This window comes from Podarcis filfolensis (assembly GCF_964270895.1).
Source record: "Podarcis filfolensis genome assembly, chromosome: 17".
NCBI lineage: Eukaryota > Metazoa > Chordata > Lepidosauria > Squamata > Lacertidae > Podarcis > Podarcis filfolensis.
Genome location: NC_139621.1, coordinates 691,116 through 701,367, shown reverse-complemented (window position 1 = coordinate 701,367; position 10,252 = coordinate 691,116). Strand labels below are relative to the sequence as shown.

General features: G+C 46.2%; 1 protein-coding gene across 1 annotated transcript in view; it reads right to left on the bottom strand.

The window, feature by feature from the left end:
• NDUFB11 (NADH:ubiquinone oxidoreductase subunit B11) overlaps positions 1 to 10,252 on the bottom strand; it is a 45,576-nt gene that overhangs the window by 33,433 nt on the left and 1,891 nt on the right. The window lies entirely within an intron of this gene.

Genomic DNA, 10,252 nt, shown 5'->3' with positions numbered 1-10,252 from the left:
CAGAAAGATTGCTGTGAAATCCCAAAGAGCCATTACCAGTCAGTGCTGACAAGGACTGGGGAACCCGGTACCCTCTAGCTGTTGCTGCTGGACCACAACCCCCACCATTTCTGACCATTGGCTCTGCTGCTTGGGTAGGAGGGGAGGGAGTTGGAGCCCAATACCTTCTGCAGTAGCACAAGCTCTCTATCCTTGGTATAGACAACCCTGAGCTAGATGGGCCAAGAGGCAAGGTTCTGTCATTGTGTAACAAGAGGGTTAAACACAGTGGTACCTCGGGTTAAGTACTTAATTCGTTCCGGAAGTCCGTTCTTAACCTGAAACTGTTCTTAACCTGAAGCACCACTTTAGCTAACGGGGCCTCCTGCTGCTGCCGCCGCACCACCAGAGCACGATTTCTGTTCTCATCCTGAAGCAAAGTTCTTATCCTGAAGCACTATTTCTGGGTTAGTGGAGTCTGTAACTTGAAGCGTATGTAACCTGAGGTACCACTGTACATGCTAAAGCAAGACTCTGTTGTTGTAGTTCCTCTGAAACCAGGATACAAAACATGAAAAAATAAAAGTGAAGCCTATACAGCCAGCTTAAGATCTTGGGAGTGGTGGAAGACAAAGATGAATACACCACAATCGGGACAGGGGAACCTCAAGCCCAGACAGCCAAATGCAGCCGCTTCCAGGCACCTCTACAGCTCTTGTGACTCTCCCTAGACTACATTTCACCCCGGAAGTGCTCTTCCCCCACTTTGAGTGCTCCTACCTGACTGAAAGGAGTTCTTGTACTGGGATAATATCTCTTACTTCCCTGAATGGAGGACAGAGAATGCAGAACCCTTTGGTTTTGTATGGGTGCAATGTAACCCATTGTGCAGGTTAAGAGTCACCTACCACTGACAGTTTCCACACAAAAACCAGAGGGTTCTGCATTCTTTGTTTGGCCATGGCTCCCTGGCACACACAGGATGATGGGAACACAGGATGGCAGTCAGACATTGTGCTAAGCTCCTCTTTTAAGGTGTGGCTATGTTGCTTTCCCTTGACCCTTGTTGCCTGTCTACTGCTTTCCTCTTTGCTATATCCACCTATTTTGTCCATCTGTCTATCCCGCCGCAGGGTGGTGACCACCTCAGGGTGACAGATTTGGGATGTCAAAGACGGATGAGTGGAGGCACACAATTTATTGTTGTTGTTAAAATTTGTATACCTCCCATTCTTATTATTATTAAAATTTGTATACATCCCTATACCCACAGGTCTCAGGGCATAAGATTGACCCCAAAGTACCATCAATTGTGCAGTAGTCCTTTACAAGCACCACAGAAACAACTGAGGATTGAGAAAGAGCATGGGGTGGCCCATGCTAATTCTTCTTCCTTGGCGATCACTTGTAACAGAGTAGGATTGTCTTCCATATACACAGTTTTAACAGTGAGTCTGTAAGTGACTGTAGAGGCCAATTCCGGATCCACACGTACTTCCACAGTGTGGACATAAGTTTCCGGGCGGGAGTTGATCATGGTGAGGGTTTGCCAAACGTGCTTCTCTCTTCGCATGTTTCTCCCTTTCGTCCTGAGTTTGAGTGTCTTCAAAACCCAAGACACCTTTGGTAAAGGCTGTTCTCCAACTGGAGTGCTTGCAGGAGAGTGTTTCCCAGCTGTAGGTGTTTAAACTACATTTTTGAAACATTTGCCTTGAGACAGTCTTTGAACCCCTTTCCATTTTTAAGCTTGGAATAGAGTAGCTCCTTTGGAAGATGAGAATCAGGTATCCGAACAACATGACCAGACCAACCAAGTTGCTGTTGAAGAATCATTGCTTTGACACTGGTGATCTTTGCTTCTTCCAGTACACTGGCATTAGTTTGCCTGTCTTCCCAAGTGATGTGACTTGATGGAATCTTTCGAGGGTTGGAGATGGTGTTTATAAGTGGTCCATGTTTCACAAGCATACAGTAAGGTTGATAGTACAGTAATTTTGTAGCTAATTAGTTGGAAGGTGGCGCCATCTGAATTTTTCAATCTAGATCAGGGGTCAGCAAAGTTACCATGCCTTGGGCCGGTGTCTCCAGCGCCAATCACGTGGTGGGCCAGAGGGCGGGGGAGTGTGTGCCCATACACATGCGCACACGCTATTTCTGGCGCACTTCCGGGTCGGAGAAGCACCAGAAATAGCTTGTGTGCATGTGCACGGGCCTCCTCCAACCCAGATGTGCACCGCAAATAACGCTTGCGCATGCGCACAAGCTGTTTCCGGTGCTCCTCCAACCCAGAAGTGGGCAGCAGTGCAGTGCCAGTAAGAGCGGGCGGTGACAGCGGGCGGCAGGGGTCTCAGGATGCCGGATAAATGAGTCCCATGGGCCTTAGTTTGGGGACCCCTGATCTAGATAGAAAAAATGTATTGGGCTGATCCTGATGAATTTTAACAGGGAGAAATGTAAGTATTGCACTTGGGCAAAAAAAATGAGAGGCACAAATACAAGATGGGTGACACCTGGCTTGAGAGCAGTACATGTGAAAAGGATCTAGGAGTCTTGGTTGACCACAAACTTGACATGAGCCAACAGTGTGACGCGGCAGCTAAAAAAGCCAATGCAATTCTGGGCTGCATCAATAGGAGTATAGCATCTAGATCAAGGGAAGTAATAGTGCCACTGTATTCTGCTCTGGTCAGACCTCACCTGGAGTACTGTGTCCAGTTCTGGGCACCACAGTTCAAGAAGGACATTGACAAACTGGAACGTGTCCAGAGGAGGGCAACCAAAATGGTCAAAGGCCTGGAAACGATGCCTTATGAGGAACGGCTAAGGGAGCTGGGCATGTTTAGCCTGGAGAAGAGGAGGTTAAGGGGTGATATGATAGCCATGTTCAAATATATAAAAGGATGTCACATAGAGGAGGGAGAAAGGTTGTTTTCTGCTGCTCCAGAGAAGCGGACACGGAGCAATGGATCCAAACTACAAGAAAGAAGATTCCACCTAAACATTAGGAAGAACTTCCTGACAGTAAGAGCTGTTCGACAGTGGAATTTGCTGCCAAGGAGTGTGGTGGAGTCTCCTTCTTTGGAGGTCTTTAAGCAGAGGCTTGACAACCATATGTCAGGAGTGCTCTGATGGTGTTTCCTGCTTGGCAGGGGGTTGGACTCGATGGCCCTTGTGGTCTCTTCCAACTCTATGATTCTATGATCCTTTTTTTTATAATAATTTTTTATTGGTTTTACAACATATATTAACAGACAAAAACTAACAATTCACAACATAACACATTAACAAACAAACATATAAACACGTATAATTTCATAACCTTTTTTCCTTAAACCTTATTTCAACGACTTCCCCATACCTCCCTTTTCTGCATCCCTATTTTAAACTTTTTCAGCAACCCCTAATTTCAATTACTTATAATTCAATTTCTTTAATCCTTTTTCTCTTACCCAATCATTTATCGTTGCAATTCTGTTTTACTTTACCCATGACATTTTAGCACTCATTAATTTTACAACAGTTCTTAAGGTAAACTTTAAATTTCTTCCAATCTTCTTCCACCGTCTCTTTCCCTTGGTCACGGATTCTGCCAGTCATCTCGGCCAGTCCCATATAGTCAATCACCTTCGTCTGCCACTCTGCTCACTTTCCAGGCAGTCCTCCCCAAGGGTTCAAAACGGCAGAAAATTCCCCTTCTATGCTTCTTTCATGCAGGTAATGCAAATCAAAAGTCTTCCCCCCCTGCCCCTGCCTGCTAAGGGGGGGATTTAAGTCCAATGTCTGAGTCCATCAATTTTAAAGCTGCTTCCTGTCAAATTGCAGCTTCCTATTTCGTTGCTTTAGTTAACATGCAGTCCGGGGAAGGCAGACTTCCTTACTTTTTGCCTTCTCCGTTTTCAGCCAATTTCCAAGTATTTTCTTTTAAAGTTGTTGTTCAGTCTTACTCACGGATAATCCAATTAAGTTCCAAATGTCAGGAAGGAATCGGCGCTCTCCGTCAATGGCGACGCGGCTTCACTCCACGGGCTGGGTAGCGGCTCTCAGCACCGTGCTCCCCGGTGCCGCTCCGGAGCCTTTAAAAAGGCTCCTTTGCATTGAGGGGGGGCGCTTGAGGTGCCCACCGAGCCTCCGTGCTCTCAGGCTTCCGCGCCTGAGATTTTAGGGGTCCCCGCTTCGCCGTAGCGGTCAGACCCAAACTCATGGAGCAGTCTCCCTGAGCGGAGCTCAGCGGGAGACCGCCATTGAGCGCTGGCGCCGACCAGAAGTCTGGGCTGATCCTGATCCCGCTCTTTCCTTTTCTTTGGCAGGAAAGAAACAGAGCCAGGATAGGTCTAAAGAACCAAAGACACTCTGAATGTAGGCAACAGAATATTAGGGAGGAGATAGAACAGAGCAAAGGTGCAGCAGGCAGGTGACCCACGAAGGATGCCCCTGCAGAAGGTACACCCAGCAGCCAGCTGCTCAGTGTCTTCTAGGACCAGATATCCCATCTGTCCTTCCAACAGATGCGTTGGCTCAGAGCCCAACCCATCAGAGCACATACAGCTCTGCCAAAGCCAGAACTGAGGCTGTCATCACACCCTGCAAAGCCCCAGCTGCTCTGCAGCTAGGATTCTTCTCATCTGGGGCACAGCCTTGGAGCTAGAGTTCCTAGGAAGGATGGGAAAAGATGTGAAAGGCCTCAGCGGTGGACAAAATAGCTCTCTGTATTTCACCAGACACAGCAGTCCCGGTGGTGCCTCATAATGCAAACAGCTCTCCTGTCTAATAAATCTGGCCCTAGTCCCAAGGGAAGAGACAGGGGCAAACAGTTCCCTGCTCCCTTTGGCATAGCATGCATCTGTACTGCTGCACCATGCTCCTTCTGGCCCACATAGTTCCAGGCAGGGATTAGCCAATGAGCTCCAAAAACAAAAATGTGGAAGAGTGGTGCCAGATGCAGCTGCTGCTGGGCCCAGATTTAAAGGATGAAGGAGAGAAAGTGTGCTCACAGGTGTCGCATCAGACACAATAAGAAGACTGCTCAGCTCTATTAATCATGGAGACCTTGCTATTAAATAACATAGAAAGGGGAGGGGGTGGGGAAGTCAAGAATTTGAAGCCCAAATGCAAATCCTCTCCCTGCAATTTACTATCCTCTCTTCCCTGAAACCATAAGGCAATCTTGGCATCTTTCCAACCATCCAAGTTCTCTCTTGCTTTAGCTGACCACTAACTTGTACCCTTAAACTTATCCCAGCCCTTCTACTTCCTTTATTTTTATAAGCCTCTGTGGAACTGTACAGTGCGGTGTACAGAGCAGGTCTTGATGGCTGTACAGAATGTAGTTGGTGCAAAACACAACACCTCACTTCTTAACATGGGAGGCTGGAAGCTCATAAAACTCGGTATGGGCTTCTTCATAGCTTTTCTTGTACAATTCAACACCCAATTCAAGTGTAACCTATGGAAACTCCGAAAAACTCATGAGCCATATTTAACTAAAGCCAGTGCAAATAATTCTGCTAGCACAAAGAAACTCCCCTTCCACGTGTACCCCAAGCTGGCAAATTGGGGGGAGCCCAGAACAGATTTAAGGGGGCATGGGGGAAGAGAGTGGGAGAAGGTCCTGTTGTGCAAGAAAAATCTTTGAACTGATGGAAATTTAGCCACAGTGCTACGTTGAATGCAAACCAGTGTCTTACAAATCTTCTCCTCTGTTTATATCTCTGGTGATTTTTAAAGATCTGCAATTACCTTCATGGCATCCAGTGGTGCCCTCTGATTTCCACTTGTGAAATGGGATGTGCCCTTTTTTCCTCCTAGAGTTCCACTCCCTTCAAAAAATATCATCTCCAGAGGGTCTCCCAACCTTCCAGAGCAGTGTGCACACTGACTGAACACCAGCTTCAGACACATCACTACAATGGCACTTGAAGTACTAAATTGAGGCTTTGTTTAAATACTGATGATTAATGTAAAGAGACAGTAGACAGGAAACGGGGGGGCGGGGGGGAGGCCTGTCTAGCGTAATGGAAAAATGGTAAGGTAGATAGGAGGATTACTTGGTGAATTTTCTGATAAAACTTCTTCCTAAATTGCCCAGAATACAAATCAAAGTGGCAGCCCCTCTACACACAGACAATAATACACGTTGCAAATCCATGCAGCCTCTGTTCTTTCCATGCTGCTTTGTCCAGATCTGTTCATCTATCAGGCCGCCCCCTGCAATGGTACACTTCCTCTGCTGATGGATGCTAAATAGCTAATAACAGGTTAAGAAAAAAGAAACCGCTGTGCCCAATTCTGGAAGAGACTGCACCAGCCTATGCCTGTGTTCACACTTTGGCACAGGCTTACTGCTTCAATACACAATTCTCATCATAAACGTTGACAGAGAAAACATAATGTCAAAAGAACCCTCCCAACACACATACTCTCTCCCTCAACCTCATGGGATTGGAGCTTGGTTTTTTATTAAATGCCAAAGACAGATAAAAGGTTAGAAGGGGGAAATGCCTCCCCCTGCCCCACCAGCACCTACTGCCCAAAGAATGCTGCTTCACACCATTTTTTTGTATGGCCAGCACTCAAATCTACTGAAGTGCCCCTCCTATTTGATGGGTCCTTTGCTGGTGCAAGTTCCAACAAAGGATTCAAGACAGGGAAAGGTAACAACTGGTGGCCTAAGGACTTTCTGTTTGGCTTGCAGGACACAAGCACAAAGTCAGACTTCCAACCTGCTGCATGCAGTGAGAACAACAATGGAGGTTTACACACAGCCTTTTCCCTAATGCACATCTTAGCTGTTCACTCATGGAGGCAGGTCAAAGGCTCTTCAAAGCTTCCACCCTCCCATGTCAAGAGTAGCAGAGGCTTTCACAAGGCTTCTCATTCACCTGAGCTGGGTCACTCCCCATTTGCCTGGATCTTGGGTTGCACTGGGAGCAACTTCTGATATACCAAGGTCTAATGAAGGAGGGATTTAATGGGCCTTTGCTTGACTGGCCAGAGTTAATTCCAATGGTTCACAACACTTCACTCAAGACAAAAATATGTTCCCTTTTCAACATTACTTTGCCAGAAATTGAGCAGAATCATGTCTCCTCCTGAGACAGAAGACAATGGATAGATTGCCCTTGTCACATGCATCAATCTCTGCATACTTTTAATCCAATCTCCCCCAACCTGGTGCCCTTCAGGTGTCGTGAGACTCATCAGCCTTAGCCGGCATGGCGAGGGATGATGGGAGTAATGGTCTCTGGAGAGCATCAGGCTGGAGAAGACTGCTGTAACCCAAGGAAAGAAGAGCCACAACACTCCACTCAACATCACATACCTACTCGTGGCAAGCCAGTGAAAACCAGGAGTAACTGAAGTTCAGTAAAAAATGAGAGAGGATACTACAGGTGTGTACCTAATGCAGAAGTGGCAGCAAGGGAGGAGAAAGTGTTCCCATAGGTGAAGCTAGCGCAGCCCTGAGAACCAACCCCTGCTCAGCACCTGGGTTCCCACCCATGCAGCACAAATGGCTGCAAACCTACTTCAGACAAAGCAGGCAATAGATTTTCCTCTTAGCCTTGACCTCACTTCACCAGACAATGAAACAGCATTGAACATTGCAATAAAACTCACGGGAAATGTGAATAACACTAGCTCTCTGGCCCTGATATTTAACATTTCCCTGAGGCACCACAGCTACAGAGGAAAGAGAACAAGCAATACATGCTCATCTATGAAAGAGAATGCCTAGCCTAGCTATGGCATGTGGATTCACAGCACCACCTAGTGGCAAGATGGTGCATTGCACAAGCCACTATGCAGACATGTCCAACGAGTTGATCGCGCAGGATGGATTTTGGTTGATCACACTATGGCTAGACAGCCTTTGTTCAGGGCTCAGCTGTGGGAGGGAGCAAGCTATGGCTTCGCTTTCACCATCCCGTGAGCTCCAGAGCACACGCCTCTCTCACTTCACTCTGCTAATGAAGCTGCCCTCGGCTGGGCTGCCTTCACTGAGAGATGCAGGGCTGCGCTCGTGTGGCGGGTTGAGGGTGCAGCGGTCCCCCTCGGGAAAAAAGGAAAGTGGAGCCCGGGGGTGCCGATATTCCATATTCGGGATGAGGCTGGATAAAAGGAGTGTGTCTTTCCTTCCTCCTCCATACAGAGCTGCCTGTAGCTGCCGCCTTGGCAATACGTGGAAGAAGGCGATGGAATCGACCACAAATCCATGCTAAGGAAAGAAAGGGGTTTTTCCTGGCCACCAACAACGCTTTACCCCTTGCCCCTAAAGCAAAGAAGTTGAAGAATGACAATGGGAGTGTGGTAGATCACTGCCAGTTTTTAATATTAGATAGTAAATCACAGCCTCCTTGAAGTTGGACATGCCTGCAATAACGCACTGCAATGCTGAAGAACTAAGAACTCTGTATTGTGCTTCGGAGCCTCAGCTTTAGAAATATGCACGGCAAAATAAGGCCTCAAAATAAGACTTCGAAGGAGACAACTGTAAGTGGAAAGCTGCCTGTGTGCTGTTGGGACCTGATCCTCAGTCCTGTTTTCTCGAATGCTTTGCCACATGGAAGAAAGGAAGAGCTACTAGGCAAGAACCTTCTATGCTGGTGCTTCTCACACTCTTTTCCCTCCATGGACCACTTGAAAACTGCTGATGGTCTGAGCAGACCACTTAATTTTTCTGTTTGCTGTAGCAACTGTCGTGCACTGCGCTACATGCTGTTTGATTTTTAATCACATTTTGTTGCTTATTTTCTCTCTTCTATTTTATTTTATTGTACTACAATTTGCATTCCAGAGTGTAAACACAATATAAGAACTAAAAGCCACAACAAAAATACAATAAAAAAAATCTCTTGGAATAGTTAATGCCAACATGCTGTGTGGAACACCTGAATGAACCCCAGTGGGCCTATGGTCCAGTTTGGGAAACCCCTGATAAAAGCCTTTGCAAGGGGTCCACTGATAGAAAGATGAGAGAAACAGACAGGGAAAGGAAAGGTTGACTCAGGAACAGCAGTAATCTTTTTGGAAATGGGAATCAGCTACAACAGAATCGGATGAAAGTAACAAAGCATACAGGAAGCTTTGATTTGTAAATTTTGGAATCCTTGTTATGGGATCACTTTGTGTACTAGAAAACAGAAGCCACCCCCGCCATGACCACTGGAAGGTCTACTCAGCCTCCTCATCTGGTTGAGCTGACTTAACAATGGGCATTACGTGTATTTTGTGTGTATATTAATGAACTGAATAGAAGGAAAGATTATGACTCATGGGGGTGCAGAGAGTGTATACATGAACTTAAGCTATTTTGTTAATGTTGTTACTATTGTTTTAGAGATTCTTAGAATCGTATAGATTCTAAATAAGTATCTGGTACCACACAAGTGTTCCAGCAAAGTGGAGGGACAGAGGAGCACATATGGAAGAGCCTCACAGGAGTGACATCCCCCATTCAGCTTCTTTAGGTAATCCTAGGTTTCAGTGTTATGAGAGGGAGAAAAACTTCTCCCTATCTAGCACACTATTGAGATATATACAGGTGTGCACAATACAATGGCAAGCAGCATTGCATATTGAAGTGCTATCCTGGGCTAGTTTTCACAAAGCATTAGTTAAGAAACATAATGAATCTTTCACGGTGACAGATGGAGCTCAAGTGACTCTAGTTTTAGTCTGTTGTAAAATCAATTATTAATTTGGGCAAAAATTACCGTAATCACCAAGAACATGAACCTGCGACACTTTTCAAAAATTAAAAAAATCCCAAAGCTATCTTCAGTGTGCATTGAATATCTCTCTACCCAGTACAACAGTGATACCCACAAGTGAGTCTGAAGCATTCACTGAAAGTGAACCACAACCACATGGCAGAAAATCTGCTTTGCACTGAGAAGGCGTCATGCTCGATCCCTGACACTTTGAGGTAGGGCTGGAGAGACTCCTCTATCCTACAGAGCTACTGCCAATCAGTGCGGACAATACTTACCTGGATGGCACCATGTATCTGATCTCAGTATAGGGCAGCTTCCTGTGTTCCTATGCCACTGTTGGAAGCACCTACCACTTAATGCTTCTCAAAGACAGAGGAAACTCCCTGTATCATTGATCTGTCCCTTGCTCTCTGGCAGTGGCACCGTCCTGCATGCAGAGGCAAGAAAGCAATGGAATCTTAGATTCAGGTAGGTAGCCGTGTTGGTCTGATGCAGTTGAAATAAATAAAAAAATAAAAAATTGTCCAGTAGCACCTTAGAGACAAACTAAGTTTGTTCTGGGT